The sequence below is a fragment of the Castor canadensis genome, chromosome 17 (assembly GCF_047511655.1).
Source record: "Castor canadensis chromosome 17, mCasCan1.hap1v2, whole genome shotgun sequence".
NCBI lineage: Eukaryota > Metazoa > Chordata > Mammalia > Rodentia > Castoridae > Castor > Castor canadensis.
Genome location: NC_133402.1, coordinates 57,926,045 through 57,953,131, shown reverse-complemented (window position 1 = coordinate 57,953,131; position 27,087 = coordinate 57,926,045). Strand labels below are relative to the sequence as shown.

General features: G+C 38.8%; 1 protein-coding gene across 3 annotated transcripts in view; it reads right to left on the bottom strand.

Annotated features, from left to right (window-relative positions):
- Nucleotides 1-27,087, bottom strand: part of Nck1 (NCK adaptor protein 1) — a 63,460-nt gene that overhangs the window by 23,204 nt on the left and 13,169 nt on the right. The window contains exon 2 of one of the 3 annotated variants that reach the window (XM_074059926.1): nucleotides 10,818-10,922. The exons of the other annotated variants lie outside the window; for them this stretch is intronic. The gene's annotated coding sequence lies outside the window, so the exon portion shown is untranslated. The remainder of the gene's footprint in view (nucleotides 1-10,817; nucleotides 10,923-27,087) is intronic. 3 annotated transcript variants of the gene reach the window in all.

Genomic DNA, 27,087 nt, shown 5'->3' with positions numbered 1-27,087 from the left:
AACCACTGAGCTATACCACTAGCCTGCCCATCGATGCCAAAACAAAAAAACTTATTTTTTCCCAATCTTTTCTCCTTTTTAATTAATTTATTTATATTATTGTACTGGGAGTAAACTGTGACATTTACGAAAGTGCTTACAGTGTATCTTATTTAAATTCACCCTCCTTCATCATTTTCCTTTCTCTCTCCTTCTTAGAATAGTTTCAACATGTCTCATTTTTCCATTTTCATACTTGAGTATGAAATATTTCCACCATATTTACCTTCCTACACCCTTTCCTTATATCCTTCCCCTCCCACTGGTGCCAACCCCCAGACAGGACCTGTTTTACCTTCCTGTCCTCCACTTTTATTTAGGAGAGCTATAAAGGGAGTTTCATACTGATATTTCCATGTATATATGTACTGTATGCTGAACTGGTTCATCCGCTCCATTTTTCTCCTTTTTTAAGGTTAAAAACTCCGGCAAATCTTTTATCTAATACCAATGTTCAATTTTTGCTGAGTGTTATTTTAAAAAATCTTTTAATGGTTTGAGTTGGGATTCAAACTAAGTCTACAGGTCATACTTTAATTTTTTTTTTTTCGTTTTTTGTGATATGGGTTTGAATTCAGGGCCTTGTGCTTGCAAAGCAAAGGCTTTACCACTTGAGCCATGCCTTCAGGTCTTTTTGCTTTTAGGTTGTTTTTCAGTTAGGGTCTCAAGCTTTTCAATGAAGTCAGCCTCAGACCACGGTTCTCCTACATATGCCTCCCACATAGCTGACCTGGGATTACAGACATGTACCACCATGCCCAGCTTGTTTGTTGGGATGGGGGAGATATCTAACATTTTTGTATGGGCTGGCCTCGAATGGTGATCCTCCTGATCTCTGTCCCCCAGTAGCTAGGATAACAGGTCAGTGATCCTCCCTAATTACAAGCATAGACCCTCCTGATCTCCACCTTGAGTAGCTAGGATAACAGATGTAAGCCACTTCGCCTGGCAGTTTTACATCTGTAACACTATTCTTTTCCCACTCTTCATGTGGGAACTAACTTCATTGTGATACTTTCACACATGCAGAAACTTCAGTGCAAATAATATAGGCTAATGAAAAGAAGAAAAAAGAAAAGGAAGAGGATATATATTCACTTGTTTATATTTGCATAAAGTAACTTTGGGAAGATACATAAGGAAGTATTTGTCCAAGTGCTGGTGGGAACTGTATGGGTAGAGACAGGGATAGCAATGACATTTTCTACTGTATCCTCCTTTATGCTGTTTAAATGAAATATGAAAACAAAAACTAGGGGAAAAACAAAACAAAACCAAAAAAAGAAACTAGCTTCATTTGTCCTAAGCAAACCCCACACCACAGACATGCTGATGTGTATCTTATGTTACTTATCCATCTTATCTCCAGTGAACTGTTAATTATTTCTAGAGACTTTACTTTTACTCCCCTCCCCTGCAACCAAGTTCTTTAGTTGTTGCTGCAAGAATGCTTTAAAAGCATTTTTGGGTAGTGCTTATTGTCATTCATGTATTAGGAAGAATTATACAGTAAGTATGTAAGAAAGAAGAGAGAAGCCCATTTGGCCAAAAGACAAGATTTTAAAAATTCCTAAAAGTCAGCGAGTACAGGTTAAATCCCTGGAGGAGTTTTTGTTTTTTCCCTTTGCTTTTCATCTCTCAGCACTGTCCCAAGGTCAGCCTTGGAGTAGATCTACGCTGTTGCCACAATGATGGAGAAGGACACATACATTAACACCCTAGGATAAAACCTGTCTGGTTGGATAAAGGAAGCAGAAAAGGAGACGAGATGGTGACAAAAGGCAGAGAGGTACCCACTATTTTTCTCTCTCCTCTCACGACTTCACTCTCCTACCCAGAAGTGAGCAACATGGGAAACTCAAACTCTACAAGAACTTAATCTTTCTAGCCAAAGAAAAAGGGTAGGAAAAAGGTACAGAAAAGACTCTCTGACCAAATTCTAGTTGAGCTCCTATAAGCCATCTTCTGGACTAGGATCTCAACCCCTCTGGTCTATAAAAATTGCAGATTCTCAGCACAAATGATTTTGTCTCCCACTTTCCTCACCCCACCTCACTCCCTCCAGAAAAAGTAAAATACCAGGAAAGTTTCTAACAGCTCAAGGCCAAATCCCTAGGATGATGACTTCGACCCCCCTTAAAGTTACTTGTCTGACGAAGTTCAGCACTGCCAGAATTTAGTTTGTTCCAAACAAGACCTAGTGATAGCCAGATAGGACCCTGAATCCCCTCATTTTAAAAAGCTTAAAATTATAAATCCTTTCCCTGAACCTTGCACCATATAAATCTACCATCCAGAATTGTCTTAAGGACATGAGAGCTATATTTTTGACATGCAAACAACCAAGAAGGCTGCTTTTGCTGCCAGACAGTTTGGGAGAATAAGGATTTAACTTGGTGGGCCTAACTTGCACCACTGCCTCCTATCATAAAGATAAGTTTGCATCTTTTTCAGTTAAGTGTCCACAAACCCACATGGCCTAGTCACATTGCCTACCATTCCTTAACACCACTCAAAGGTCTTCCCTCACTGACTTTTCAAAAGTCACTCCTACCCCCTAGCCCCCATTTTTCTTTTGCTTTTTGAGACGGGATCACCCTTTGCAGCCTGGACTGGCCTCCAACTCCAGTCCAAATCGCTATGTGGCCCAGGTTGGCCTCTAACTCACGATCCTTCTACCTCAGCCTTCTGAATTCTGAGATGTCACACTTGACTAGTCTCCCACCTTTTGTTTTGTCAAAGGTGAATTAAATTTATATGTTGGGCCCGATTCCCAAAGAAATGCAATGACACTGGACAGCAGGGATCTGGAAGAGGGCCACTGACCCAGCTAACTCCATTTTGTTTTTTACTCAGTTCGTTTCATTTCCTTCCTTCTGAGGTCTCCTGAGTATTTCTACCTATAGTTAACTTAGATCCCAATAACAACAGGCCTGAAGAACCTTTTAAGACAAAGGACGGAAACTAACCCCTAAGTAACAGCGAGCTTCTTGGCACAAACACAGCACTGCATGGCATATCCTGAATGACCTGAGGTAATGATCAACCAGATCATGACCAGATTAAGACAATCTGGAAATTTGTTACTATGGAAATGCTCAGTCTTTGCCTTTGTTTCCCATTCTCTACAACCTGAGATAGCTACAAGCACGCTGGAGACAGGTTTTAGGTTATTAGACCTGTTCTCCCCAGTGTAATCATGCTGATAATAAAGTGCCTTTCCTGGCTTCACCACTGCTTGTCTATTTAACTGGCTTTCTGGGAAGGTGCCTGGGCTTACCCACTGGGGTTCCCTGAAGGTAGAACTTTTGCCCTGACTCTGGTATCAAGTCCACACTGGAACCTTCTTCACAACAATTACTAAATAAAATCTATCCTTACCACTTTAACTAGGGTCCAGCTTTTAACTGTTTATTTTTGGCATCTGTAATTCCAGTTAAGTTAGGCATGTATGAAATACTCAAAGAAACAAAGGCACTAAGTATTGAAGGACAGTATAAATATGCCAAAGCCCTAGGCTATCCCTGGTAGTACATACAGCAAACAAATGCAAACAGCACAACACATATTTTGAAAATGAAATTGATACTGGATCTCATTCTAAATTCAACATTAGTAAAATGTGTTTAACATACTCAACCTACCAGACATCTGAGCTTACCAATGCAGAATACTGCTCAGTACTGTCATTTCATGGCTAACCATGAATTGTCACTCACTGCTGCTGCTAGCATCTTCAGATATTACCTTACTGTGTATCACTAGCCAGTGGAAAAAAATCAAAATGCAGAATTCAAATTATTATTTCTACTGAATGCTACTTTTGCACAATTATAAAGTTCAAAAATCTCAAGTGAAATCATTGAAAATCAGGGGCCACTTGGGTATATAACTCTGTTTGATTTTCAGCACGAGAGCGGAAAAGAAAGAAACAACAACAACCAAAAAAACCAACAGAAAAAAAACCCTATTAGTTTAATACCAGCACTCAGGAGGGTGAGGCAAGAGGATAACCAGTTTGAGGCCAGCCTGGGCTATAGCAAGACCCTTCAATTAAAAATAAAAAAGAAAGAAAGGGAAAGAGAGGAAAGGAGGAAGAGAAGAAAAGAAGCGAGGGAGGGAGGAAGGCAGACCAAGGACCATCCATATTATAATTTCTACAGAGCAACCACTAAAATAAAAGATAAAGCTGCTTGTGGTGGCACATGCCTATATACTCAGAAGGCTCCGGGAGGAGGCTCACTTAAGCAGCTCACAAGTTGCAGACTAGCCTGGACAATATAGTGAGACCATGTCTCAAAAACAGACATAAACATAAAAGTCACGCTTAAGTTTTTAATTTTAAAAATAAGATAAAGATATATATCCTAAAACTAATAAAGTAGGCACATTAAAAAAACAAAACAAAACAAAACCTCAGCCTGGCACCAGTCAATGAGACTTACAAACGAAACATTAGGAAAAAAAAAAAAAATTAATGAAACCAAAAGATGTTCTTTGAAGAAAACTGATAACCTAAGTGGTACAGGCCTGTAATCCCAGCTCTCAAGAGGCTAAGGCAAAAGGATGAGGAGTTTGAGGCCATCCTGGGCTACATTTCAAAACACTTAGAAAAAAGAAAAAGAAAATTAATAACCATCTAGTAAGAATGACAAATTGACAATATCTGAAATGAAATATAGGACACAATTACAGACCTAAAGGAACATTAAAAAAAGATAAGAGTACTATGAAAAACTATACGCTAGTAAATTCAACAACTCACATGAAATAGAAAAATTTTACAAGACACAAGTTACCAAACTTCACTCAAGTTCACTCATATAGCCTACATAATCTATAAAAACAATAAAAACTCTCAGCAAGCTAGTCAAAGAAGAGAAATTCCTCAACCTGATAAAAGGTATCTACAAAAGATACAGCTAATATCAAACATAACAAGGAAAGACTGGTTTCTCACTAAGATCAGAACTAAGGAAAGAAGTCTACTCTCTCTACTTCTACTTAAATTCAGACCAGACGTCCTAAACACTGCAATAAAGCAAGAAAAAGAAATGAAGAATATAAGTTGGAAAAAAAGTAAACATATGCCAGGCACTGGTAACTCACGCCTGCAACCTAGCTACTCAGGAGGCAGACATCAGGAGGATTTCAGTTTGAAGCCAGCCCGGGCAAATAGTTCAAGAGACCCTATCTTGAAAAACCCTTCACAAAAAAAGATAGGGCTGGTGGAGTGGCTCAGGGTGAAGGCCCTGAGTTCAAGCCCCAGAACTGCAAAAAAAAAAAAAAAAAAAATTAAACATACTTATTCACAGAAAACATAGTTGTCCAGGTACAAAAGTCCAAGGAATCTACAAAAATGCTTTTAAAATTAGCAAGTTTAACTACATGGTAGGATTCAAGTTTACCACATAAAAACTTATACATGCTAGCAATGAAATCAAAAATTTGTTTCAAAGTACCCTTCATGATAATTCTGAACTACTGAAATATTTAAAGACATAGCTAACAAAATACGTGCAGGATTTATTTGCTGAAAACTACAAAACTCTAATAAAAGAAACAGAACTACATAAATGATAGAAAAAGTGTGACCATCGGTCAAAATACCGGATACTAGTAAGATGATTATTTACCCCTGAATAATTTACAGGTTCAGTGTAATTTCAAACAAATCTCAGCAGAGTATCCATAGCAATCAAAAACTCTAAAATGTATATAGAAAGCAAATAAGGTAAAACTGCTAACATAATTTTGAAATAAAACACATCAGAGAACTCATATCAACTGGTCTCAAAACTAACCTAAACTTACTAATTATATGGCACTAGAGTCATTGGTGCTGGCTAGATACAGAAACCAACGGGAAAGGTGTAGAAATAGACCTACACAAATAATGACCAGGTGATTTCTGACAAAGGTACAATGACAATAGAGGATAGTCCTTTTAACAAATGTTGCTGAAACAACTGAACACCATACACAAAAAAACTGAAACTGGACATAAATTCTTATTTTATACAAAATTTATCTCAAAAGTTACTAAATTGAATATAAAACTATAAAAATTTTAGAAGACATAGAAGAAAATCTTTGTGACTCTAAGCTAGACAAAAAGTTCTTAAGTGTAAGACCAAAAGTATTATACATGATAGAAAACAACTGCTAACTTGGACTTTATCAAAAGGTTAAAAAAAAGTGCCCTAAGACACTGATAAGAAAATAAATAGATAAACCACAGACAGGAAGAAAATTTTGTGAACTACATATCTGTCTTAAGACTTATCCCTAGAATACCATATAAAGAATTTTCAAAACCTGACAATAAGAAACAAGCAACCAAACTAAAAGGAGCAAAATAAGTTCACCAAAGACATACAGTTGGTATGTAAGATCATGAAAAGATCCTTGACATCATTAGTCATTAAAGAAGTAAACTCAAACCACAATCGATAGCACTAGCTTAGAGAGGAGGAAAAAAAGGAGAAGAAGGAAAATAGAAGAGCTGAGTGTGCTGGTACATGACTATAATCCCAGCATTCTGGAAGCTGAGGCAGGAAGATAGAGTTGAGACCCTGTCTCAAAGAACAAAAAAGAAATAGACAGTTCCAGGTGCAATGAGGAAGCAAATGCAAAACTGCATTGCCACTATGGCTACAAGTCTGGCAGCTACAATAAAGTTAAACACATACACACCATATGACCCAGCAATCTCACTCCTGGATATTAACCAAGTGAGACAAACACCTACCTATACACAAAGACCTGTACTCAAATGTTTACAGCAGCTCTGTTTATAATCACCCAAAACTGGAAACCACTCAAATGTCCTTTAATGATAAAACTGGCCATTGATGTTATAGTTTGGATCTTAAATGCCCCTCAGAGGTTTTATGTTGAAGATTTAGTCCCCAGTGCAGCAGTGTTCAGAGGTGGGACTTTGGAAGTGATTGTATCATGAGGGCTCTGACCAAATGAACTCATTAATCCACTAATGGATTCATAACTTAATGAGCTACTGGAAGGTGGTAGAAACTTTAGGAGGTGGGGTCTATTTAGAATACTGATGTCACTGAGGACGTCTTTCAAGGACATATTTTGTCCTCAGGCCCCTTCCTCTGCCTCTGGCTCTTGACTTCCTACCCACCATGAGGTGAGCAACTTTGTCACAATTTGTGCTCCGTGCCATCATGTTCTGCCTCACCACAGGCCCAGAAATGGAGCCAAGTGACCACAGACTTGAAACCTCTGAAACTGAGTAAAATTAAATCTTTTTTCCTTTTAAGTTGTTTATCTCAGGCATTTTGTCAAAGCAATGGAAAGCTGACTAGCACAATACGTTAGTACTCAGCAATAAAAAGGAATGAACTACTGATTCACATAATGCACATGAATTGCAAATGCATTATGCTAACTAAAAAAGCCAGACTCAAAGGCTGCATAAAACATTCCAGAAAAAGCAAAACTACACAGACAGAAGATAAATCATTTACTGTCACAAGCTAATGGCAGGAGGAGGCCATGACTAAAAAGCAAGAAGAATTTTTTTCCTTGAGAGAGGATGATGGGACAGTTCTGTATGTAGAGTGTACTCGTGAACACGTATGAGAGAGGATGATGGGACAGTTCTGTATGTAGAGTGTACTCGTGAACACGTATGAGAGAGGATGATGGGACAGTTCTGTATGTAGAGTGTAGTCGTGAACACGTATGAGAGAGGATGATGGGACAGTTCTGTATGTAGAGTGTAGTCGTGAACACGTATGAGAGAGGATGATGGGACAGTTCTGTATGTAGAGTGTAGTCGTGAACACGTATGAGAGAGGATGATGGGACAGTTCTGTATGTAGAGTGTAGTCGTGAACACGTATGAGAGAGGATGATGGGACAGTTCTGTATGTAGAGTGTAGTCGTGAACACGTATGAGAGAGGATGATGGGACAGTTCTGTATGTAGAGTGTAGTCGTGAACACGTATGAGAGAGGATGATGGGACAGTTCTGTATGTAGAGTGTAGTCGTGAACACGTATGAGAGAGGATGATGGGACAGTTCTGTATGTAGAGTGTAGTCGTGAACACGTATGAGAGAGGATGATGGGACAGTTCTGTATGTAGAGTGCAGTCGTGAACACGTATGAGAGAGGATGATGGGACAGTTCTGTATGTAGAGTGTAGTCGTGAACACGTATGAGAGAGGATGATGGGACAGTTCTGTATGTAGAGTGTACTCGTGAACACGTAATATGTAAGTATGTGGCAAATCTCATTCATACCAGAAAGTGCTTTACTGCGTGTAAATTAAGTACATGTAGAGCAAGAAACAGTCACTGCTCATATACTTTGGATGGACCTATTTTTATCCACACATGATACTGTATCCTTACTCAGTAAGCATGCACTGAGTTTTGCAGATCTTCCAAAAGTTGACATCTCACACTATCATCAAATTTCATGCAGCCTCCAAAATCTCCAGGATGAAAGGGAAATTAATATCCTAATATTATGAAATAGTTTTGGATTTGTAGACCCCTTAACAGGTCCACTTTAGGAACCCTCAGAAAACTTCCAATCTAAATTATATGAATAATACCAGATCAAATACCTAGACATATTCTTTCCCAACTTATTTTTTACAAACTCATTAGGCATAACTATACATTAAAGACACGTGTTTGTTCAAACATTTAATCAAGGATTATGCATTATTTGTAAACTCTGAGAATGGTTACTGTATATAGATATAATAGATATGACCCTTTCTGGCAAGTCAGTTGTTTTTTTTCTCTTCTTGGGGTGGTTGGTGGAGTGGGGATTGGACTCAGGGCTTCCTACTTGCTAGGCAATTACCCTACCAGTTGAGCCACACCTCCATTCCTGTCAGTTGTTATTTTCTGAGGGAAAAAAAGAAAGGAAGGACTAGTAGTAGAAAAAAATCTAAAGGGAAATCTATCATGTTACTGCAAATGCAATTTTAGAGTCTGCTGTACTTTAACACATATCTTAACAATTTCCTGTTTTTGATAAGAATCAGCTAAATAACAATACCCAAGTCCGGAAGTTTGGTTGAGTTACAAATCATTCTGTGAACAATAGGGAAAAATCTGCAAATTAACTAACTTTGATATGCCATAAGTAATGCAAAATGACAAGTCAATTCATAATATGATTTTATTCTATCCCATTTTTAGGCCCTAGTATCCTGTCAAGTAGATTTCATTGTTAAAGACTTACTAATGAAACAAATTCCACTACTAGGAAAACAAGACATAAAGGGAACTTAAAATCTTTTTCTTTTCTATCCACTTTTGGAAGTATCATCAATGTCTCACAAAAATGACATAGGCAAAAACACTGTATATATTAAAATTCACTTGTTTATTCATTCTACAAATATTTTATGTAAACTACTTGAACCTACGAATGTGAAGATATACCAAGCAAGCAAATATTTTGCTCTAAAAAAAAATATCTCAGCCAGGAGTGGTGGCTCACACTTGTAGTCCCAGCTAGTAGGGAGGAATAAATAGGAGAATTATATTCCAGGCCAGACCAAACAAAAATGCAAGATGCTATTTAAAAAGTAACTAAAGCAAAAAGGGCCACGGATGTGGCTCATGTGGAAGAGCGCTGCCTAGCAAGTATGAGGCTGAGTTCCAACACAAGCACTGCCAAAAAAGAAAAGCCTCAATTATAGTCCTAATTCTTCAACAAGCTTATTAATGCCTTACCACATAAGGCATTACTCCCTATGCAGTGATATTTGTCAGACAACACAAAATTTCATTTATTACCCTCTCCGAATTATAATAAATTTATTCAATATAATATAGCCATTGTATAATCTGGAGAGAATATTACATTTTACATTACCTAAAGAAGCCATTACGTCACCACTAAAGAAAAAGCAGCAATTAATACTGCTAAATGAATTGAGCATACAATTATAGTATAAGTCATAAAAAAGTGTAACATAATAAAGGAATGTCATAATTCAATAAATATGTGAGCAAATTAATTGCGCTAACCTTACTGTACTATTGTACTATATGGCAATGGAAGATAAATGGGGCTCACAAATGATTATGATCATGTATATACATATATATACATATATATATACACGTATATATATACATATATACGTGTATATATATATATATGAAACTGGGTTTAAACTTGGGCTTCACGCTTGCAAAGCAGGTGCTCTTCCACTTAAACCATACTTTCAATCCATTTTGCGTTCGTTACTTTTGAAAAAGGGTCTAAAGCATTTGAACTATTTGCACGAGCTGGCAATTCTCCTCAGCTCAGCCTCCAAGTAGCTGGGATCACAGGTGTGAGCCACTGGAACCGAGACCGTTATTTTAAATTTTTTTAAATATGGCTGAATTATGTCCTAAGTTCACATGTTGCCCCAACCCCCAGCACCTCAGAATGTGGCTGTATAGGGATTACAGAGTCTTTAAGGAGGTAAATGAAGTAAAACTGGGTCATTAATTGGCCCCAATCCAGTATGACTGGTGTTCTTATAAGAGATTAGGACACTGAAAGACACAGGGAAAAGACAGGCATGGAAAAGCTCAGGAGAGGAAAATAAAAATAAAGAGAATAAAAGCTGAGGAGGCTCTCAGAAGAAACTAAACTCTGTTGACACTTTTATCTTAGACTTACAGCCTTCTGAAATTGTGAGAAAATTAATTTCTGTGGTTTAAGCCACCAGTCTGTGGTACTTTGTTAATGACAATCCTAGCAAACTAATACAATACACATAAAATTACCGTCTGAGGCCAGGTGCCCATGCCTCACACCTGTAATCCTAGCTACTTGGGAAGCTGAGATTGGGAGGATCTTGGTTCAAGGCCAGCCTCCATCTCCAAAATAACCTGAGCAAAAAAAGAAAACCAAAATAAAGATGAGCCACATTACCTGGGAAAAAAATAAATAGCCAGAGCAAAATGAATTGGAGGTGTGACTCAAGTGGTAGAATGCTTACTTTGCAAGGGTGAAGCCCTGAGTTCAAATTCCAGTCCTACCAAAAATTTTAAAAAAAAATTGTAATTACCATTTTAACCACTTTTGAACCATTTTTAAGTGTACAACTCCATGACATTAAACATATTCAAACTGTTGTACAACTATTACCACCACATATCTTCAGAATAATTTTCAGCTTGTAAAACTGAATTTCTATGCCAATTAAATAACTCTTCTATACACAATCAAGCTGTCAGTTAAGTATGAATGCAGAATATAAAATTGTTTTCAGATATGCATTCTCGAAAAATTTAATTGCAATGTACCTTTACTCAGAAAACAATTAGATAACATGATCCAGCCAAACAAGGGAATAAAGTAAGAAAAAAGAAGCAGGGCAGCAAATGAAGAAAAAGCAAAGGGAATTTCCATGATGCTAGCAAAAGGAAATCTAGCTCTGCAGTGGGTCTAGAACAAATAGTCCAAACTAGAAGACTTTAGGGGGGAAAAAAAAAGGAAACAGTTGACATGAACAAGTGAAAAATTACATACAAATGTGAATTTTACAGAACTGTTGGAGGGGGTTAAGACTTTGCTATAAGGATCAAAGAACACAGAAATTTTTTTCTTATTTTATTATTCATATGTGCATACAAGGCTTGGGTCATTTCTCCCCCCTGCCCCCACCCACTCCCTTACCACCCCCTCTTCCCCCTCCCTCTCCCCCCCCACCCCCCCTCAATACCCAGCAGAAACTATTTTGCCTTTATTTCTAATTTTGTTGTAGAGAAAGTATAAGCAATAATAGGAAGGAACAAGGGTTTTTGCTGGTTGAGATAAGGATAGCTATACAGGGAGTTGACTCACATTACTTTCCTGTGCATGTGTGTTACCTTCTAGGTTAATTCTTTTTGATCTCACCTTTTCTCTAGTTCCCGGTCCCCTTTTCCTATTGGCCTCAGTTGCTTTTAAGGTATCTGCTTTAGTTTCCCTGTGTTAAGGGCAACAAATGCTAGCTAATTTTTTAGGTGTCTTACCTATCCTCACCCCTCCCTTGTGTGCTCTCACTTTTATCATGTGCTCAAAGTCCAATCCCATTGTTGTGAAAAGAAATTTTTAAATGATAATTTTACAAATTTTAAGAAAAATTAAGCTACACAAGAAAGAACATTTAATCAGAGGAGGTAGGTCAGCTGTCTAGCACTTAAATGTATACATGATAATAATGACAACACTAAATAGATATACAATTTTATTAAAATAGATCAAGAAGAGTTAAGAAAATGAATGTCCTCATTAATGCCTAAATTTAATGAGATAATACAGACAAATTACTTAGCTATATATATAAAATACCAAGAACTTAACATTGAAAGTAAGTATCCATTGAAGCAAGGATAGAGGAAAACAAAAAAAAATTACAATTTTTGTTATATGCTACTTGGTACTGTTTGACAATTTGAACTATGATAAAAATTTTAAATGTAGAAAATCTCACTGGGTCTTTTAAAGAACTCTGGGCCTCTGGAGAGGGAAAGGGAGGGAAGTGAAAGGAGGGGGTAGGTGAAGGGAGAGAAAAAAATGTCTAAAAACTTTACCTGAGGGGAGAGGAACTGACCTAGGTGACTATACTCTCAAAAATAAAATGGAGTCAGAAACCAGAGGCCATAGTGGTAAAAGTACAAAATATAAAAAATCCCTTGTTCCGTTACCTTTATCTCTAAATTGCTTCTGTATTTGTCTATGGTAGCTATAAGGTTAAGGACTCTGGGAAAATTATCTAGATTTTCTAACTTTTTAGCAAATTTGAGAAGAACCCAAAGGGGCTGTGTGAGTAACATCAGTTTCAAGGAAACAAAAGAACCTATAATTCCTGAGCTCTGATTCAAGGAAAATACAGGAACCAGCCTAGGCCAGAGAAAGATCTATGAGGTTTAACACAGCACTCTCCATTGTCCTCACATTAACTGAAACAACGCTACACAGGTGCTTACAAACTATTTTTGTTGGTTTTTGACAGTACAGGAGTTTGACCTCAGAACCTCACACTTGCTAGGCAGGCGCTCTACCACATGAGCCACTCCATCAGCCCAGCCCCATTTGGGTGTTTTCCATACTAACTGCTGCACTTAATTCCAATTTCCCCTCATACCTTCCAAGTGCTCATGTAACTTTTATTCAAAATGGTTTTAAGACTTTACTACTTAGATCTATTAAAGCTGATAGTGGGGTAGAATATGCTTAACACGTGCAAGGCCCAAGGGTCTATCCCCAGCACCACAAAAAAAAAAAAAAAAAAAAGTTTATCAAGCTTCCCATTATCTTCTTGGTCTACACTGTGCTGTAAGACCTACTGGAATTACAGGAAACCAGCACATTATTAAAAATCCTGGCCATGAATGTGCTTTGTAAACTCTACAGTACTACTTAATAGGTACCTCCAAATACCTTTCCAAGAGACTTTGTGCTATTTCCTGACTCCTATTAAGTCAAATCCAAAATCTCTTAATCATGTACCTTGGCAGGGGGTGGAGAGGAGACCATTAAGGGAAAAGCAAATTAAAACCATAATGAGATCTCTTATCACATCTGTTGAATACTTTTCACAAAAAGATGAACCCTAACAAGTGTTGACAAGGATACGGAGAAAAGGACACTGTTGCTCATTAGTGGGAATGTATATTAGTATAGCCATTATGGAAAACAGTATGGATATTTCTCAAAAAACTAAAAATAAAACTACTATATGATCCAGTTATCCCACTTCTGTGTATATATCCAAAGCAATTTAAATCAATATGCCAAAAAAAAAAAGAAATTTGCACTTCCATAATCATTGCTGCATTATTCACAGTTAAAATACAGAATCAAGCTGTGTTCATTAATGGATGAATGGATAAAGAAAATATGTCAAACAAACTCTGTAGAATACTATACAGAGTATAGTAAATTATGTCATTTGCAACAATGTGGATTATGCTAAGTGAAACAAACCAGGTACAGAAAGAAAAATACTGCATGATCTCACACATGTGTAGAATCATGAGGAACTCATTAGAGAACAGAAGGGTGGTTACCAGAGATTGGGGCAGGTGGGGGGTGGGGGGAAGAGATTATTAGTCAAAGGGTACCAAGAAGGATATTATACATTAACAAAAGGCAAGATGCAACAATTATAAATATTTACATACCTAATGACAGACCATCAAAACATATGAAGTAGGGACAGGGATTATAGCTCAATGACAGAGCACTTGCCTAACACGTGTAAGGCCCTGGGTTCAATCCCCAGCACACACACAAAGATAAAATGTATAAAGTAAAAACTAACAAAATTGAAGGGAAAAATAGTTCTATAATAGTTCCACAATAATAATTTAAGACTTCAACACCCCATTCTCAATAAGAACCAGGAGAGAAATAAAAAAACAGAGTACTTAACACCAAAAACCAATTACATCTAATAGAGAACACTTTACTCACAACAAAACACATTCTCCTCAAGTACACATGTATATTTATTTTATTAAGCACTGAACATCCTGCCATCAAAATTGATTCTTTAAATAATTAAAGTTTACCTTATTTATAATACAACAAGCTCTTAAAGGAAATAAACCAAATCTCTTTTTATTCTATTATTATTATTATATTAGAATATAATATTATTCTATTGCTCAATAGAATGTCATGAATGTGGTAATTAACACTTGTAGAATTAATACTATAAAATGCTTGGTCAAGGATGTGCCTCTTTTGCTTAATCACTGGCACCAGATCCTAGCATATTAAGCACACAAGGATCTGATGCCACATAAACAGTCTAGTTGTGGACTCAATAAACAATTCATCAAAAAGAGCTGAAGGGATGGCTTAATTAGCAGAATGCATGTCTAGCAAGCATGAGGCTTTGAGTTCAAACCCTAGTCCTACCAGAAAAAAGAAAAAGAAAGGAATGATGCATTAAAAGCTCAAATAGTGCCAGGAGTGGGGACTCATACATACAATCCTATTTAATCAGGAGGCAGAGATGGGGAGGACCATGGTTCAAGATCAACCTGGACAAAAAGTTTGAGAGACTCCATCTCAATTTTTAAAAAAGCTAAGAGTTGTGCCACAAGTCTGTCATTCCAGCTATGTGGGCATAAATATGAGACTGTATTTGAAAAATGCCTATATCAAAAATGGCTAGGAGTGTGGCTCAAGTAGAAGAGCCCTCACTTGCCAAGCAGAAGGCCCTGAGTTCAAACCCCAGTACCACCAAAAAATGTTTTTAAAAAACTCAAATAAGCCAGGCTCAGTGGCACACAGCTACAGTCCCAGCCCTGGGGAGGCTGAGGCATGAGGATCACTTGGGCTCAGGAGTTTGAGACCAGCCTGGGAAGCACAGCAAGACACTCTCAAAAAAAAAAAAAAGCACTCAAATCGTCATCTTACTGGTCCTTCAGGAATAGTATAGCCACTGAACCAATAGCTAGGGTGTTATGTATCTAAAATTTGGAATGCACAAGTTCAGAAACCAAGGGATAAAAGCTGGATTGCCTCTTTTCATCACCACTCCCAATAACTCATTTATGGAATGTCAGTTTCCCATCCCCATAATTTAGAATCTCTGTCATACTAGAGGTCCTGGGGCTAACGCTTCCACTTGAGACCACAGAAGAAACCTAGTAAGAGTCCCCTGAGCCTAAAGGGGACCACTAATTGGTCACATCTGGGCTTCACATACTGATGGACTAGCAGGCAAGAAAGGAATATACCAGCAGTGTTAACTGATTATCACTAGCTGGACACAATGAGAGTAGGGAGCAATCTGTCTGAACTCAGGGTGTTTCCATGCTTGCTACCACGGAACAGGAAATTGCAACAACCATGGGCAAAGCACCCAAAGGTCTCAAATCCCTCAAGGATGAAAATCTATAGGCCCCAAGCAACCTAGACAGATGAACTGCCAGCCTAACATAAGGGAAATCTAGAATGGGTAGTGAAAGAGAAATGCTATTAATTCCTACCTCAACAGTTACAGCAGTAGACAGCACCTATACAATACCAATAATCCTACTTCTGGTAGGCCACTTGGTCCTAACACGTATCACTTCTCCCAGAAACTTACAAGACTAACAAAATGAAGGAGTGATGCATCAAAAGCTCAAGGAGGCCAGGCAAGTTGGCACAGTAACACACCAGAATGTAAGGTCCAAGCCAATCTGACAAGAATAAGATGCAGATTCTAGCAGTCTCTTATGACTCAATTTCAGTCTCCCTTATTTCTAGCTGTATTAGTATGCTGTGTCACAAACCACCCCAAACTTACTGGTGTAAAACAGAACTTTATCTTACAGTTCTGAAGGTCAGAAGTCTGGAACAGGTCTTATAGAGCTATAATGGACTGGAAGTGTGATTCAAGCAGTAGAACACCTGCTTTGCAAGTGTGAAGTTGTGAGTTCAAACCCCAGTCTCACCAAAAAATAAAACAAACAAATAAATAAAAAATGGGCTGGGAATGTTACCTCAGTGGCAGAGCACTTACATAGCAAGCACAAGGCTCTGGGCCCCACTCCTATAAAAAATACCTAAAACAGCAAGGAGAATTGGAAAAACAAAACAGAGAAAGGAGTAGAGCATTTCACTGCTTCAATACCAGCTCCCGGGCTGGGGCTGGGAAACCCAGAGCCATAAGCATAAGGTACAGCCCCATACTGGCAGCTGACTAGCAGTCCTATCTGCAGGAGCAGTCCTATCTGCAGGAGAAATCCAAACCACACAATCTGAGGATCTAGTTCCAGGATCTGATGTGATGGTGACCCCACATAAATGGAGAAGAAATCCATTACATCTCTTGGAAAACCCTCAGGGTGCTATAGCCACCCCGAGAGACGTCATAGTACTAGGGACTAAATCACAAGGCACCTGAAAGATCTCAATTCAGAGGCCCTGTGTGCACAACACTGTTGATTAAGTAGGAGAGCACAACTGAGACAATTCTGGCTAAGGACCCACCAAGAGGAGTTTAAAGTGCAGAGGTCCTGCCCTCTGTAAATAAGAGTGATACCAGTGTAATATTGAGAGGGAGCCAGATTTGAGTTAGAAGCTCCCCCACCCCGGTATAGATCTCTTGGTGGTGTAATACACCCCCCTCCATCCTCTGAAGTTCCTCAAGGATACACACTACAGCTTGAACATGTCCCACAGCCCCAGGTGCTCAGTCTAGACTCATCTGGGCCACAAACAGGCCAGATGAATGCTCCCACACTCCCAAGATGCAGTAGGTATAAAGAGCTTCCGTATCCCAAACTTTGGTTGTATCGCTGGCTGAATTAAGGGCATCAGCAGAAAGTAAATATCAGTTCAAAAGAAATGGAAATTAGATTGGCAAGAAGGGCTCACAGCTATCCTCCCCACTGTCCTTCCCCATCCCACCACTCCTGCACATTCAAAAGCCTCCTTTAAGAAACACAGTCATCTCCACCATTCCCTCAACCAGCCCAGCAAGAAATAGTGGGAAAGCCTATATAAGGTCATAACTGATCAGACTGCTTAACATGGTTCCCTGAAATGATTCAAAACAGACTGCAGCAGCTTTGTATTTTCCAACTGATACCAGGAAAATTCTAACATTCTCCTAGGCTAGGAGGAAATTTTACCTAGTTTTTTTTTGTTGTTGTTGTTGCTGTCATTCCTTTATTATTTTATTAGTTGGTCTTTTCTTTTTCCTTTCTTTTCCTCTGTCAATTCTAATTTTTAAATTATCTTAATCTTTTTATTTTTGTTTTTCACCTTTTTATTCAGATTTTAGCACTTTCCCTTCTAATTTTCCTCTTATTTAAAAAATTCTCAAGGGGTGTGGGGGGGGGGGAGATGGCCCAAACAATGTATACAGAGTAAATGTAAAACCAATTAAAAAAAAAAAAGCTCAAGCCAGGAGTTAGTGGCTCACACCTATAATCCTACCTACTTGAGAGGCTGAGACAGGGAAGACTAAGGTTCAAAGCCAGCCTAGGCAAACAGTTCACGAGACCCCCATCTCTAAAATAACCAAAGCAAAATCAACTGGGGTGTGGCTCAAGTGGTACAGCACCTGCTCTACAAGTGTTAAGCCCTGAGTTCAACCCCCAATCCCATCAAAAAAATAAAAAACCATCCTCCTTGGGTGTGAACTTGTTCAAAATACACTGTACTCCTGTATGGAATTATCACAATGAAACCTCCTTGTATTATGAATGAGTGCTAATTCAAAAATATAATGAAAGTATTGTTTTAAATCTTCCTTTTTTATTTTATACACTTTTCCCCACTTTTGCTGCTTTACTTTATCTTCTTTTTTAACTTTTTTCTTCTATTAATTTTTAACTTCCTGGTGTATTTTATATTGTCTTCACCCCTTAGTTTCTATTATAGGAGCTGTGTTGTGGTATTAATTGGTTTGTTTTGTTTTTACCACTTTCCAATACTTGGTTTGTTTGTAAGTACAAGTTGTTACTGTTATTTGCCTTTTTCCTCCTAAGCAGGAGCAGGGAAGGGGTCAAAACTGACACCTCAAACAAACCGGGGGGGGGCACAGAGGTGCTGGGGTGTACCACTTAACTGTGTCTCCCACACAGCAAATACCTTACTCCAACCATGACCTAGTCTTGCTTAAACCTTGGTGAATACTTCACTTAAATAACAAGGGAAATAAAAATCCCTAGCCAACAAACTGGTCCCTAGGCTAGAGGGGGCTTGTGGTCTCACTCCAGGATATTCACCCACAAAGCAACAGTGCACAGAAACAACACAACAGGTGGGGACCTGGACATATAAAAGACATCAGCAAAAGTCATGCAGAGACACAGACTGGACGGGGCTGACTAAACTGAAGGAATATCCACATTAACATATACTTTGCTGTTTTCAACACACCTGCCTTAACTACCAGAGGGACCAACTCCTGCAACACCTGCCTTAACTACCAGAGGGACCAACTCCTGCAAGACCTACAGAGAAGGTAGATCACTCAGGCTTTGGCATAGTAAATGTTGTATCGAATCCCACTAATTACAGCCAAATAAGTCACAGGGAAACTGCACAACAAAGTCTATGGGGAAGTAAATTTAACACTACCCAACAGACTGGTATCCTAGGGCACACAGTCAAAAGAAGACTGCCCACCCCCAGGAATGCACTCTCATAAAAGACTAAGAGATTTCTTAGGGGGGAGGGAGCATAGGGGTTTGAATCAGAGCCTTCTGCTTGCCAGGCAAGTGTTCTATCATTGGAAACACACTTCCAGCCCTTTTTGCTTTGGTTATTTTTGAGACAGGGTCTTGCTTTATGCCCAGGCTGGCCTGGACTGCAATCCTATCTATGCTTCCCGCATAGCTGGAATGACAGAGGCTCTACACTATGCCCACCTTTCATTGGTTGAGATGGGGTCTTGCAAACTTTTTGCCCACTCTGACATTGAACTGTGATCCTCCCCCTCTCTGCCTCCAGAGTAGCTAGGATTACAGGCTTGAGCCACTGATACTGGCATTACTGTTGTTTTAAACCACTCAGATATTAAGTGTTTTTTACATAGCAGAAGATAACTGATATCTGGGCTCAAAGTAATGAATTTACCTGGAGACATAAATTTGTCATTCACTTATCAATACTATTAAAATCATAGGAATGAATGAAAGTACAAAAAAGAAATTATTCCAGAATGAAGTTCTAAAACCAATATAAAAAAACTAAGCAAATAAAAAAATCACTAACTCTGCAAATTTCTTATGTCCAGTATTTGATTAATTTCACTCTTATTAAAACTTGTTTCTTGTACACAATGGAATTTTATACAGTCATGAAGAAGAACGAAATGTTATCATTCGCTGGCAAATGGATGGAATTGGAGAACATCATTCTGAGTGAGGTTAGCCTGGCCCAAAAAATCGTAGGTTCTCCCTCATATGCGGACATTAGATCAAGGGCAAACACAACAATGGGATTGGACTTTGAGCACATGACAAAAGCGAGAGCACACAAGGGAGGGGTGAGGATAGGTAAGACACCTAAAAACCTAGATAGCATTTGTTGCCCTCAACGCAGAGAAACTAAAGCAGATACTTTAAAGCAACTGAGGCCAATAGGAAAAGGGGACCAGGAACTAGAGAAAAGGTTAGATCAAGAAGAATTAACCTAGAAGATAACACACATACACAGGAAATCAATGCGAGTCAACTCCCTGTATAGTTACCCTTATCTCAACTAGCAAAAATCCTTGTTCCTTCCTATTATTGCTTATACTCTCTCTTCAACAAAATTAGAGATAAGGGCAAAACAGTTTCTGCCGGGTAGCGAGGGGGCGAAGGGGGGGGGTAAGAGAGGGGAGTGGGGTAGGAGGGAGAAATGACCCAAACATTGTATGCACATATGAATAAAAAAAAATTAAAATAAATTAAAAATAAATAAAACTTGTTTCTTGAATCCCTTGCTTTCTTTGAGATTTACTCCTCCTTCCTTTTGGTAGCAAACACACAATAACTGGAGGAAAGGGAACAAAGAGAAACATTTTTGGAGACTTTGCATGTTTTAAAATATCTTCATTCTACACTAATGCTTGTTTAGTAATTTGAACCCATTCCCATCCTGTCTCCAGAAGCTTATAGGATCTTCTTTGTCCCACGAATCCTAAAATTTCATGATGAGCTATTTTAGTATCTGTGTGTACTGGTTATGAAGCTACTGTCCCTCAACCTCAAAACTTTTTGTGTGTGTTTTTCCTTGCATTACCAAGAACCAACTTCATCATATGTCTTATATCTTTACTTCCTGACCAATCAGCCAGCAACTACTCCTCAGAGGTTTTGAGTTTTAGCTCCTCAAGGCCACTCTTCAAACTTCTAATAATCCCAAACTCTTCTTTGTTCTTCCATCCCTACAGCTCAGTAATTACTTCCTGCAGTTATTCTGTAATTTTTTTTTTTTTGAGACAGGGTCTCACTATATAGCTGAGGCTGAAACTTGAAATCCTCCTGCCTCAACTTCCCAAGTGCTGGTATTGTAGACATGTACCACCATCCCCAACCTTCACTGTTTCTTTATTACCATCTCAGGTCCCCAATTACCCAGTGTTTTTGTTTCCCTGGGGTACCTTATCATTAGAAAAAACAAAATTTCTCTCTCCATTCTGGAGGTCAGAAATTTGAAATGAAGCTGCTGGCAGCGTCACGTTGTCTCTGAAGGTTATTAGGGAAGGATCTATTCCAGGTTCTCTCTTAACTTTACTTTTTTTTTGCAGTGCTGGGGCTTGAACCCAAGCCCTTCACCTTGAGCCACTTCACCAGCCCTTTTCTGTGATGGGTTTTTTCAAGACAGGGTCTCTGGAACTATATGCCCAGGGTTGGCTTCCAACTGTGATCCTCCTGATCTCTGCCTCCTAAGTAGTTAGGATTACAGACGTGAGCCACCTGCACCCAGCCTCTCTTAACTTCTGATAGTCTCAGGCATCACTTTCCTGGTATTGTCTCTGTATCTGTGTGTGTAAATTTCCTCCTTTCTTTATAAACACACCAGTCATGACAGATTAGGGTCCATCCTAATGACCTCATTTTAATTTGATTACCTCTGTAAATACCCCTATTTCCAAGGTCACATTTTCAAGGACTGAGGATATGACTTCAACATATCTTTTGGGGGGAACATAATTCAACCATAAAATCTACATAAACATTTTTTAATATTATATTCTAATATAAGTGATTTGGTTCTCATTTTCCTGACAATGAAAAGGGTGCATATATAAATCTAAGTGTGTGTACAGAAGCTTCATATTTATATACTTTAATGTACTCTTTTCATTCATTTTTCCAGGGCACCTAGAGAGCCTCTCAATCTGCAAAATCATGTTCCTCAATTGAGGGCATTTTTCTTCAAAATTTTACTAATAATTTCTTTTTCTCTGTTTCTTCTCACTAGCACTTCTGTTATTTGGAAGTTGATCTTTCAAAAGGATCTTTTAATTTTATCTTCTTTCCCCTTTTCTTCCATTTTCTATTTTATGAAAGGTCTCCTCTACTTTTATCCTTTTATTGAGTATTTCTTGCTCTTGGTTTATAATCTGATTTTTAAAGGGTTTTTGTTTGTTTTGTGGTACTGGGGTTTGAACTCTGGGCATCACCTCTAGTACTCAGGTACTCTACCTCTTAAGCCATTCCACCTGCCCAAAAGCTTTTTTTTTTTTTGTTCTGACTGCTTCATGTATCTAGTGATCCTTGACTGACTGCTCGTATTTAAAATGAGGGCTCTAAACGCTGTTGTAAATAACAGTTAACAGGTTCTCCTTTAGGGCTAGTAAGAGAAGTGGGCTGTTTTGTTTTTTCAGGGCCAGGATCTCCCTATATATAGTCCAGGGTGGCCTTGAACTCAAGACCCTTCAGCCTCAGTTTCCCAAATGCTGGGATTACAGATGTGACCCCACCACTCCCAGCTCTGAGAAGCATTCTCTTCATTACTACTTAACTGCGGGAATTCTAGGATCCAAATAGAAGAGGCCTCAATTAGGTTCCAATATTGAGCATTTTCACATAGTTCAGGTGACTTCTATAAGATACCTGGCCTTCAATTTTGTCTACTGCCTACCCCCTGAGACACATTTTCCTTTGCAGAGTACAATTTTCAGTTTTCTGCTGAAGCATTAAAAGGGGCATTCACTCAGGTATACAAACTGACAAAGGTATCTAGATTCAAGTTTTTTTGAAAGAGCTTTACTGATATAATTTACACACCATAAAACTCACCCATTTAAAGTGTATATTTTTTAGTATATTTAGAATGCTGTGCAACCATCACCACAATCAACTTTAAAACATCACTGGGTGTGGTGGCTCATGCCATAACAAGACCTTGTCTCAAAAAAATATTTTTTTTTCATCATCCCAAAAGGAAACTCCAGACCCTTGAGCAGTCACTTCCCATTTCCCTAAACCTCCCCATTCCCAGTCTTAGATGACGAACAATTTGTCTCTGTAGATTTACATTTTCTGAACACTTCATTCATCTAATACATGTTTATATACTTGCCATTTTTCAAGGTACATCCTTGTTAGATAGTACAAATGTTGTGGGTTTTATGACTGCATTTTTTTATAGCACAATGTTTCCAAGATTTATCATGTTACAACATGAGTCAGTGTTTCATTTATTTTTAATACTGAGTAATATTCCACTGTTGTGGAAATACATTTTATTGACCTATTTATCAGGTGATGGGCATCTAAGTTGTTTCTACATTTCAGCCATTATGATTTAGCTGCTTCTTTTAATATACTTTTGCTATAAAAAGCTAAACATTACAGATTAAAGCTAAAGCATCCCCTGACCAGGACCACAGTGTTGCCTGGTTCACAGAGTACCTTTGCACAATGGGTTATACAGTGTTCACCAGAAGACCCTGCCCAGAGAGAAGCTTCTTAAAACACTTTCAGGAAATTTTCTATTTTTAGCACCACCCTCACCTACTCCCTGCCAAAAAAATACATGATGCTGCCAATTCCGGAGCCTGAGAATTTTCTACTCTTACTGCAGCCAATTTAAACTACCAGTCTACTTTCTGGTTTCCATATGTTACTGCTGTCTCTTCTGTTCTCTTTACTAGGGCAATTAAAATCTTTTAAAAATATGGTTCACTGTCCCTTGATGGGCTATCAAAGTGAGTATTTACTTCGATGCAAAGTACAAAGATGCAAATGCATCTTTCACTCAGCTATCTTCACCCAAAAGTACTTTAATCATTTTTAGCCTCTATTCCTTCTAATACATGCACTTTAAGACTGTATGCTTTTCCCTAAGCATGGTCTTACCTGTGTCCTTAACTTATGCCACATGCTAATCACTCAGTTCAGAACACTTTAATTTTTTTCTACCAAATCCTTCAGTTACTCAGGAGTATACTGATTAATTTTCAAACAACTGACAATTTTCTACTTTCTTTTTAAAATTATCTTCTGGCTTAATTCCAACATGTTAGATATCACACTCTGGAACTGATCATTTCAATATTTTTTTATCATCTAGTAAGTGTCAATTTGAAAAAAATCTCCATACACACTTGAAATCTGTATTCTGCAGGTGTTGAGTAAAATGTCCTAGGCATCTCAATTAGGTTCATTTATTATGTAATTCAAATATTTTATATTGTTGGCATTTTGTCTTATTGTCCTACAATTTATCTTAATTTGACCAATCCTTTCAGTCCTGTCTTTTTTTCACCTACTAGGCTAGCAAATATTAGAATGACAATGTGAAATTAAGAAACATTACTTGTGGTAAAGGTGTAAACTGGTATTTTTTTTCCTGAACCACTTTAAACATCTTCAAACCCAGTTATTTTACATTTAGAAACTGATCACAGCCACCCTCCGGTGGCTCGTGCATATACTCCTAGCTTCTTGGGAGGCTGAGGTCAAAAGGATCATAGTTCCAGGCCAGCCTAGGCAAAAAAGTTCAGGAGATTCCATCTCAGTGGAAAACAGCTGGGTGTGGTGGTGCATGCCTGTCATTCCAGCTATGTCAGAAAGCCTAAAATAGGAGCATCATGGTCCCGGCCAGCCTGGGTAAAAATGAGACCCTATCTCCAAAGCAACCAGAGCAAAAAGGGCTAGAGGCATGGCTCAAGTGGTAGAGTGCCTGCCTACCAAGCACAAAGCCTGAGATTCAAACACCAGGACCACCAAAAGAAAAAGGAAGGGGGTGGGGTGGGGAAACTGATCCTAAAGGAGGAGAGAGTCTAGATAAACAATTTATTTTTCTTTTTTCCCCCCAGCAGTGTTGGGGAATGAACCCTGAGCCTGGTGCATAAAAAGTTATGCATTCTGCCATTGAGCTACACTCTCAGTCCTAAGTAAGTCTTTTTTTTTTTTTTTTCGTGGTGCTGGGCATTAAACTCCAGGCCTGTGCATGCTAGCTAGGCAAGTGCTCCACCACTAAGCCACATCCCCAGTCCGAAGCCAAGTTCTTAATGTGCATCAAACCCTGCTTAGGAGTTACAATGACTCATGAATCATTATTTAAGCCTTTTTATGGTCCCCATATTAGAGACGAGGGGGAAAAAATGAGGCTTATAAAGGCCTAAGCCCAAACACATAGTAAATTCCACGCCTAAAGTGGAACCTAATCTGACTCCAGAACCGCTATATTCGTGTGTACCTACATGGAAGGAGGTCTGTATAACAGCTAAGTTAACAATAAGACACAGCATGTGATTATCTGAAAAAGAAAAGTGTGCATGAGTTTGTACATTCATATAAACAGGTATGGAATATTTTAAAAAAACTGATAAAAAACAAGGCCATCATTTTAAGAAAAGAAAAATAATTATACTAAAAGCTATAATGAGACTGCTTATATAATTAAGAGTAAACAAGTAAGCTTTCTAAAGTCAGGACTTAAAGGAAACATTTTATCGCCTCTAAGAGTGCAATTACTGCTTCTCCTGCTGATGTAGTACACATCAATTCTCCCTCACATTTTTGACTAGTAGCAGGGGAAAAACTGCAAACACACGTATGTATCTGTGTGTATATTCACATACATATATGGGTATATTATTGCCTGGAACAACTTAAGCCAGAGCTAATTTATAACTGGCCAACTATAAAGAGGCTGATGAAAATGGCTCACTTAACATAAGATTGGAAACCAGGTGTGTCTGTGACAACAGCACTGGGAAGGCAGGGCAAGAGGATCTTGAGTTTGAGATCTGTATGGGCTACAAGGCAAGACCTTATCTCAGAAAATCAAAATAAATTATGTTTTGAGCCTGCTCTTTGGGGCCTTTCTCCCATTCTTTTTTTGGGGGGATGCGTGTGTTGAGTATTTGTTGAGGTGGGACCTTGCAATACTGTCACCTTCTGCCTAAACTTCCCCAAGTAACTGACTAGCCTGGCTTCTTTTTCCCATTCTTGCCTTTTTTCTTTTTTCTTCTTTTCGATGGGATCTCATGTTGCCCAGACTAGTCTCAAACTCAAGATTCTCCTGCTTCAGTCTCACAAGTAGCTAAGATTCCAGATGTGCTCCACCAGGCCCAGCTCCCTTTCTCCATTCTTGAAAGAATATGAGTCTCTATCTCGTGCAAGACAAAGAAAAATGCATATATATAAATTGTGCCCTGTGATTTAGTTCTTCAACATCTTGCTTTCCCTACTCTAAGATTTTATATTAGAGTAATTTAAGCAAAATGGCTGACTGGAAGCACCTAGAACATTTCCTTCCACAAAAAGAATGAAAAAGAAGCCAAAAAAAAAAGCTATTTCACTGAAGTGTTTAAAGCAGTGTTGGAGTACAACAGAGATGTGGCAGGGACACTGCAGAGAATGAAAATACACACTGAGACTAGCAAAGTGGCTCAAGTGGTAGAGCACCTGCCTAGCAAACGTGAGGCCCTGAGTTCAAACCCCAGTGCTGCCAAAAAAGAGAAAATACACAGTGGCCTTATGAAGAAAGTAATTAAGCACACGGCAGCATTTACCATTCCATTTCTCCACACCAACTCTGAACTAGTGAAGGTCTTCACTAGGTTGGGGAAAAAGAGCAAGCAGAAGGCCCCAGGTAGTCCCCAATCATATTAGACACCTGAGCCCAGTTTGGGGAGCTGCCAGTTACCCTGCCCAGTCCACGTTGTACCTCCTGTTCCTGCTAAACAGAGCCATCTTGAATCCCACTCACTCAGGGTCACGTGAAGTAGTGAGCAGGTACCCCCAGCAGCTCCACCTACCTAATTCTATAAACCAACCACATAGCCCAGTTCATGCTCCTATTGCCACAGAAGCAGCTGGGTAGCCCTGCCCATGTACCCTGGGCCCTGGAAGCCTTCTGTAAGCAGCTTGGCCCACAGAAGCCCAAGAAGAGAGAAGTCCATCTGCCCACACACCCATGACCCCAGGAGGCAGTGCAGCAGCCTTTCCTGAGTGGCTCCAACTGCCAAGGTCCCGAGGAAGCAACTGGGCAGTCCCACCCATCCTCATGTGGCCCCAAGAAGCAGCTGAACAGACTGTCTCAGATGCTCAGCCCAGTCCACCCACCCTCAGTCCTGAGAAACAGCTGGCCAGAACTTCCTGA